Raw genomic sequence first — 7,418 nt, 5'->3', positions numbered from 1 at the left:
TCTCTCTCTCTCTCTCTCTCTCTCTTTCTTTCTTTCTTTTAAAAAAAAAACAAGTTGGCCTTTGGGGATAGTTTGGGGTTGGGGTCATTACAGAATGGTTGGGAAGTATTTATCCTCAATAAATATTTCAGATTAGCGAGATTACATAAACCCATCATCACTGCACCCTTTATCCTCATTGTTGCAAACCATAAAAGGAAAAAAATAACTAAAAATGAATCGAATAAAGGAAAAAACGCAGCTCTGGTCCAGATGGGTATACAGCAGAGTTCTTCAAAGCATCTTGGCCTGTTATTGGAGCAGAGTTCATTCTTGCAATCCAGTCGTTCTTTGAAAAAAAGTTTCTACCGAAAGGAGTTAATACAACGATCCTAGCTCTAATACCAAAAAACTTTGGATGCACGTCGAATGAAGAACTACCGGCCTATTTCTTTTTGCAATGTTCTTTATAAAGTCATTTCGAAGATTATTGCTAATCGGCTGAAATGAACTTTACCGGAATTCATTAGTTTGAATCAGTCAGCATTTGTCAAGGATCGGCTGCTCCTAGAAAACTTATTGCTTGCAACAGAGCTTGTCAAGGACTACCACAAAAAATCGATATCAAGACGTTGTGCTATCAAGATTGATATATCGAAGGCTTTCGATTCAGTGCAGTGGCCATTTTTAATCAACGTTTTGGAGGCAATGAATTTCCCTCAGAAGTTCATTCACTGGATATCTCTTTGTGTTACCACAGCGTCCTTCTCGGTTCAGGTAAATGGGGAGCTCGCAGGATACTTTCAGAGTAAAAGGGGGCTCAGGCAGGGTTGTGCTTTGTCACCATATCTTTTTGTTATATGTATGAATGTCCTATCAAAGCTTCTGGATAAAGCAGCCTCTGAGGACAAGGTTGGGTACCATCCTAAGTGTAAAAATCTTGGGCTCACCCACTTGAGTTTCGCAGATGACATAATGGTGTTTACGGACGGGAAAGCTCGATCAATTGAGCATAGTTGAGGTCTTTGACAGATTTGCAGAGGTTTCCGGTCTGAAAATTAGCATGGAGAAATCAACAATCTACTATGCTGGCCAGCATAACATGAATATCCAGACGGTTCAAGCCCAATATCAGTTTGCTTCCGGACAGTTACCAGTTCGATACCTTGGTCTCCCATTACTGACTAAGCGTATGGGACGACAGGACTATCAGCATCTTATAGAGCAAATCAGAAGATGCATTAGCCATTGGACAAACCGCTTCCTATCAATGGCCAGTCGACTCCAACTAATTGCTTCGGTTCTTATGAGCATTGCAAACTTCTGGATGTCATCTTTTATCTTACTGGGAGAATGCATTAAAGAAGTTAACAGCATCTGTTCTGCATTCCTGTGGTCAGGCCCTACACTAAGCTCGAACAAAGCAAAAATTTCTTGGGATATAGTGTGCCTATCTAAACGAGAGCGAGGGTTGGGGCTTCGTCCCTTGAAAGAGGCCAACATGGTAAGCAGTTTGAAGCTCATATGGCGTCTAACATCCCAGCAGGCGTCCCTATGGGTCATGTGGGTTCATACCTATTTGCTACGTAACGGTAACTTCTGGTCTATTAAAGAGAACACATCTTTAGGTTCATGGATATGGCGTAAACTGTTGAAATATAGAGACAAGGCCAAGGTTTTCCACATAATGGAGGTTAGGAATGGCAGATCAACATCCTTCTGGCATGATGTCTGGTCGGATATGGGGTGTCTCTTTGATGTAGTCGGGCCCATGGGGTGTATCGATATGGGTATCAGAGTAATGGCATCAGTGGCCTCTGCTTTTAGCAGGCGCAAGAGGAATCATCGAGTGGATGTGTTCAATCAGATTGAGGTAGCTTTGGAGAATCAGCGTTTAAAGGCTGTTGATGCAGAGGATATTCCTCTGTGGCAACAGAAACAAGGGACCTACAAGAACTTGTTCAACACAAAGAAAACATTGCAACTCGTTCGACAAGCCTCTCCGGCAGTTTACTGGCACACAAGGGTTTGGTTTCAGCATAGGGGTTTGGTTTCAGCATGCAACACCTAAGTACGCTTTCTGTACATGGCTAGCTCTGCACAACAGGTTAACAACAGGGGATTGTATGCTCACATGGAATTCAAGCATTGATCCAGCTTGTACCTTCTGTCAACATAGTGTGGAAACCCGCAACCATCTATTCTTTGAGTGCGCATATACTATGGCAGCATGGACCAAGCTAACACACTGACTTCTTGGTTCACACTTCAGTGCTGATTGGGATAGTTTGATTCTTTTGCTAGTCAGCAACACTCTCGATTGCAGGGTCAGATTTCTGGCGCCTTTTGTTTTTCAAGCAACCATTCACTCTTTGTGGAGGGAAAGGAATGAAAGACGTCATGGCTCAAACCCCATGCCTACTGCACTGCTGGTCAGATTTGTTAACCGCCAAGTGAAGAACAAATGCCGATCCATCGACGCTATGGGAAACAACAGACTCGAAGCTCTTCTACGGCTATGGTTTGTTTCTCAAGGATAATATGTTTTAGGAAAAGTTTATCTCTTTCAGTTTAGAACACTTACATATGATGTACAAAGCCTTTTCTTTGAATAAATTTAACATTATATTAAAAAAAAAAAACGCAGCTCTGGATTTAGGGTTTATTGAGGAACACGTTACTTATAGGTCTCGCTGTCTGTATCCATGTGGTTTACTCTATGTACTCGGTGTTGGGCTTTTTAGACTCATTAGTCTGTGAGAAGATTTTGTTTTAAGAGTGGGAAATTTCTGGCTATGAAAAGAAACTGAGAAACAAAAATAATAATTTTATGCAAATTCTGATATTTTTAACAGAATTTTAATAAATTTAAATTTGATACCTACATCAAAGAATAGGAAATTATCTATCTTCTTTGATACGAAACATATATACATCTGTACGTTTTTTTTATTTTATGCTCTCTTATGTTTCTTTAATTATCATCACTTTTTGGTTGTATATGAGTGTAGCTTCATTTAAATTTCTGGTTATTCTTGTTTGCAGCCAAATGAGAAACCGGCCAAGGTATCGAAAACCGAGACACTTACGGAAAAGAAAGAAGAGAAAAAGGAAATGAAGATTAATGAACATGAGGATTGTGAATACATTAGTGATGTGTTAATCTTTCTTTATATTTAATTTGTTTAAATTAAGAGAATCCGTATATTAGCGACTCAACATACTTTTTGAAAAAGTGCTCTCACTTGTGTTATCTTCTAATTTATGTTCATTTTTACTGTTTAAATTATTAATATAATAATAATCTCAAAAGACTAAATGTTACATTGTGTACTCTACATCACTATCACTGCATCAAGCCATTTCTTCATCGATGTTATTGAACTCGTATCATGTTTGCGATGGAAATTGACACACTTTGAATAAGGCCGCTGAAAAGTGATTAATGTTGAATCAAGATTGAGACAGTAGGCAATTCCAGCATATAAAGCTTAACAACAATAAATCAATGAACAGTCTGAAATTTGACCAAATAAATAAACTAAAAAAACATTGAAGATTCAACGAAACTGTCAATCTTTGAATAAGGCCATTGAACAAGTCGACAATAAGAACTCAAAACAAAACACAAGAAACACTGAGTAGTTTGCAAGATGCCCTTTTAATAGGATTGATATTAGAACATCACTTAGGATTGCAAGATGTTCACAAGTCATGCATTTCTTTCAAGTCGCTCAGACCTAGTGTATGCCTCACTGATTTTTCATAAAGAGATTTTAGTTTCTCCGTGTCTCCAAATCTTTTAGACTCCTTAGTTGCAAAAGAAATGCTCTCTTTATCAAATCCCACAAAAAACTACTTTATCACAATGTTGGTGTAGTTTGAATGCAGTTCCATTTTTGACTGGCTTTTGTTTTATAACCTTTTCAATTATCTAATTTCAATGATTTTTCTATGCCGTCTATTTTAACAATTTAGAATTTTTTAATCACACAAAATAGCAAAAAAAAAAGAGTAACTAAAGCAAATTCTCGGTGAAACAACCAAGAATACATCTCCATTCTATAAAAACATCATGCTTGACCAAAACATTATGGTGAATCTACCAAAAATCTTTAAAATTGCCGAAACAACCAAAATCAAATAAGAGTGATTCATTTATTTAGTTTTATATAAAATCAAATGCAAAATAGTTCCATATATATGCATTTTTAGTTGCACAATAAATGCGATGACAAAAAAAAAAAAAAAAAAAAAGTTGCACAATAAATGCTCTCTTTATAACATTCCACAAGAAAACTACTTTATCATGAAATCTTTTTCATTTTTAAGATTCGGATATAAAAATTTATCCGCTACTGCATTACTACAAAGTTGTATGGGGGTTATGCTCATGGTTATGGCGATGGTTATGCTGCTGGTTCTTCAGATATGCTGAGACGTGTTACTGGCAGTGGTGTGGCATACTCCAGTGTACCTTCATCATCAAACTACCCCTCAAATCCTTATTACCCGGTATGATAACTTTCCTACTAATGTAAGCTTTGTCTATTTTTTACTGGCGTAAAAAGTTTGGCCCTCAATCAATGTTCTCCTATCTAGGGTGTGCGCCAGCCTTCATCATTCACAGCCCAAGGATACTATCAAGACAATCTATACGGTAGCACAACAACAGACAACGCATTTTCCATGGAAATGAGGACTGGTAGAGACGTGTTACTGGCAGTGGTGTGGCATACTCCAGTGTACCTTCATCATCAAACTACCCCTCAAATCCTTATTACCCGGTATGATAACTTTCCTACTATGTAAGCTTTGTCTATTTTTTACTGGCGTAAAAAGTTTCTCCTATCTAGGGTGTGCGCCAGCCTTCATCATTCACAGCCTATGGTCCAACCCAAGGTCTGGATATAATAAGGAGGGGAGCTAGAGAAGAGGACACAGAGAACCAGAAGTCGAATGTTACTGAAGCTGTTGCTCCTGACAGAGAACAGTACAACAAAGAAGATTTCCCAGTGGATTATGCGAATGCGAAGTTCTTTGTTATCAAGTCCTACGGTGAAGATGATGTGCACAAGAGCATCAAATATAACGTTTGGGCTAGCACACTACGTGGAAACAAGAAGCTTGATGCAGCATACGAAGCAGCTCAGCAGAAACCTCGCGCCTGTCCTGTCTTTCTCTTTTTCTCGGTGCGTATATAGTCCTTAAATCAATGGCATTTCTATGAGATTGAGCCACATATTCAGCACCTGTTTTGTTGTTTTCCAGGTCAATACAAGTAGACACTTTGTTGGGCTTTCTGAAATGACAGGACGGGTTGAGTTCGACAAAAATGTGGACTACTGGCAGCAAGACAAGTGGAAAGGATCTTTCCCTCTCAGGTGGCATATTGTGAAGGATGTTCCAAACAGTTTGCTGAAGCATATTATCCTGGATAACCGCAAGCGTGTCACTAGGTCTAGAGACACAGAAGAGGTAACACAGCTTGTGAAGCTTTAAGTTAATACCCTTGATTTTGTTTTCTTATGTCAAATATTTTCTTTTGTGGGATCGTTTTTTGTAGGTCATGCTGGAGCAAGGTTTGAATATTTTGAAAATTTTCAAGGAGCATACGAGCAAGACTTGCATTCTAGATGACTTTTCCTTCTACGAGGTTCGAGAGAAGACTATCTTGGAGAAGAAGGCCAAGTAACATGTAAGAACAAGATAACAGTTGTATAAAACTTTGAGCGTTCGTTTCCTCTAACATCTATAATTGAACAACAGGTAAGCGAGGAGGAGATCCGTTAGAGATTGCAAGTCCTCTACTCTAGGCAGCTCTATCAACAACCATTGCTGGATCTTCCATGTACTAAAGATCTATGCATTGATATTTTACTATTGACATAATAGGATTACCAAAACAAAGCGCTTTATATATTGTTTGCTTGTTGCTTGCTTGCTGAGTGTCTTGTTGGTCATAAGCAACGGAGTCGATCCAGTGTCTTGTTGATCCGAGATGATTCCCTGGATTCAAGAATGATAAGGATTAGACTAAAGAAGTTTAAACTTCACTTAAGCTTTCATAAGAACATTTTGGAACGATTAAATAATCTACTACAAAGAAGAGAGTATACATACGTGATGATCTTCAAGAACGGCTCCAACATGTGCACAAAGTGATGATCTTCAAGGCAGCTCTGGAAGAAGTTAACTAATTTCTGAAATGCCTCGTCCTTGAGTAACGCCTGCTCCACCTTGTGGTTGTGGCACTTCCGTATGAGCAAGAAAACCAGATGTTGTGGCACTTCCAGGTCTAGCGTTCAGAACACCCGACCCTGACAGTACTCATGATGCTGTCTGAGATGCAATCCCAGACGTAGAAGCGGCACCTTCATTAGTTGTTCAGCCTTCTTTGCCATTTTCCTTGCCGCATGCAATGATAGGAACAAACAAATAATTATATATGTGCCTACAATATGAACAGTCTTGGTAAGTAATAAAACTTTGCAACTTACCCGCAAATTCAGCCATCAGAAAAATAAGGTCTCCGTTGGTTTTCTTTTCATTTGATCCATGCAGAAGAGGAAACCTACTTTCATGTCTATCTACGCCAGTAATGTGCTTAACATAATCTAGTTGACCAAGAATAATGTCTTGAAGGAGGTTCTTTCTCCAGCAAACTAAGCAAAGGTCTAACTTGTTCTGGCTGAGTAACAGGATACCCCGTTTGAGGAGAGGCACCCTCCGCCAGCTTCTGAAGCTTATCTGTCGAAGTTCTATTAGCGGAGAGAGATAACCGATGCTGTTCTGTGCCTGGCGTAGAACCATCTGCTGCAACGGTGCTTAATCGAGGCCTATCACCATCTAGTTAATGGATATCTGATCTTTGAGAGTTTGAAGTTGAAGCACGAGAAGGCTCTTCACCACCCACATGCCTAGTTTTCAACACATCAGGCCCATCAATCACACCGAGTGAGATCTCATGCTGACTACACTACAAGAAAACAGGGGGATTCTGATGGCCGAAATCGTCGGAATAGACAGATTTCGACGAATTTCCGACGAACCTGTCCGTCGGTATCGTTTTGTCGGAAAAAAAAAATTCGTCGGAATTTCGTCAGAACTTCCGACGACTTTCTGACGAATACCGAGAAACGTCATTCTGACGAACTTCCGACGATATTACGATGCCGACACACGAGACCAGAGTTCATCGGAAAAACTATGTACCGACGGAGATCGTTCCTCGGACAATTCCGACGTAGTGGATTCCTCGGTGTATTCCGACGGACAATAGTCGTCGGAATATTCTGACGGACAATAGTCGTCGGAATATTCTGACGGAAAATGGTCGTCGGAATATACCGACGGATATTTGTCCGTCGGAATATTCCGACGAATATTGGTTCGTCGGTAAATTCCGACGGATATTTGTCCGTCGGTATATTCCGACG

General features: G+C 39.6%; 1 pseudogene; it reads left to right on the top strand.

Annotated features, from left to right (window-relative positions):
- Positions 1-252: 252 nt before the first annotated feature.
- On the top strand, positions 253-5,674 carry LOC106330228 (annotated as a pseudogene).
- Positions 5,675-7,418: the final 1,744 nt, after the last annotated feature.

This window comes from Brassica oleracea, chromosome C3 (assembly GCF_000695525.1).
Source record: "Brassica oleracea var. oleracea cultivar TO1000 chromosome C3, BOL, whole genome shotgun sequence".
Classification (NCBI taxonomy): Eukaryota; Viridiplantae; Streptophyta; class Magnoliopsida; order Brassicales; family Brassicaceae; genus Brassica; species Brassica oleracea.
The sequence above is the reverse complement of the archived record's forward strand: the minus strand, read 5'-3'. Positions and strand labels throughout refer to the sequence as shown.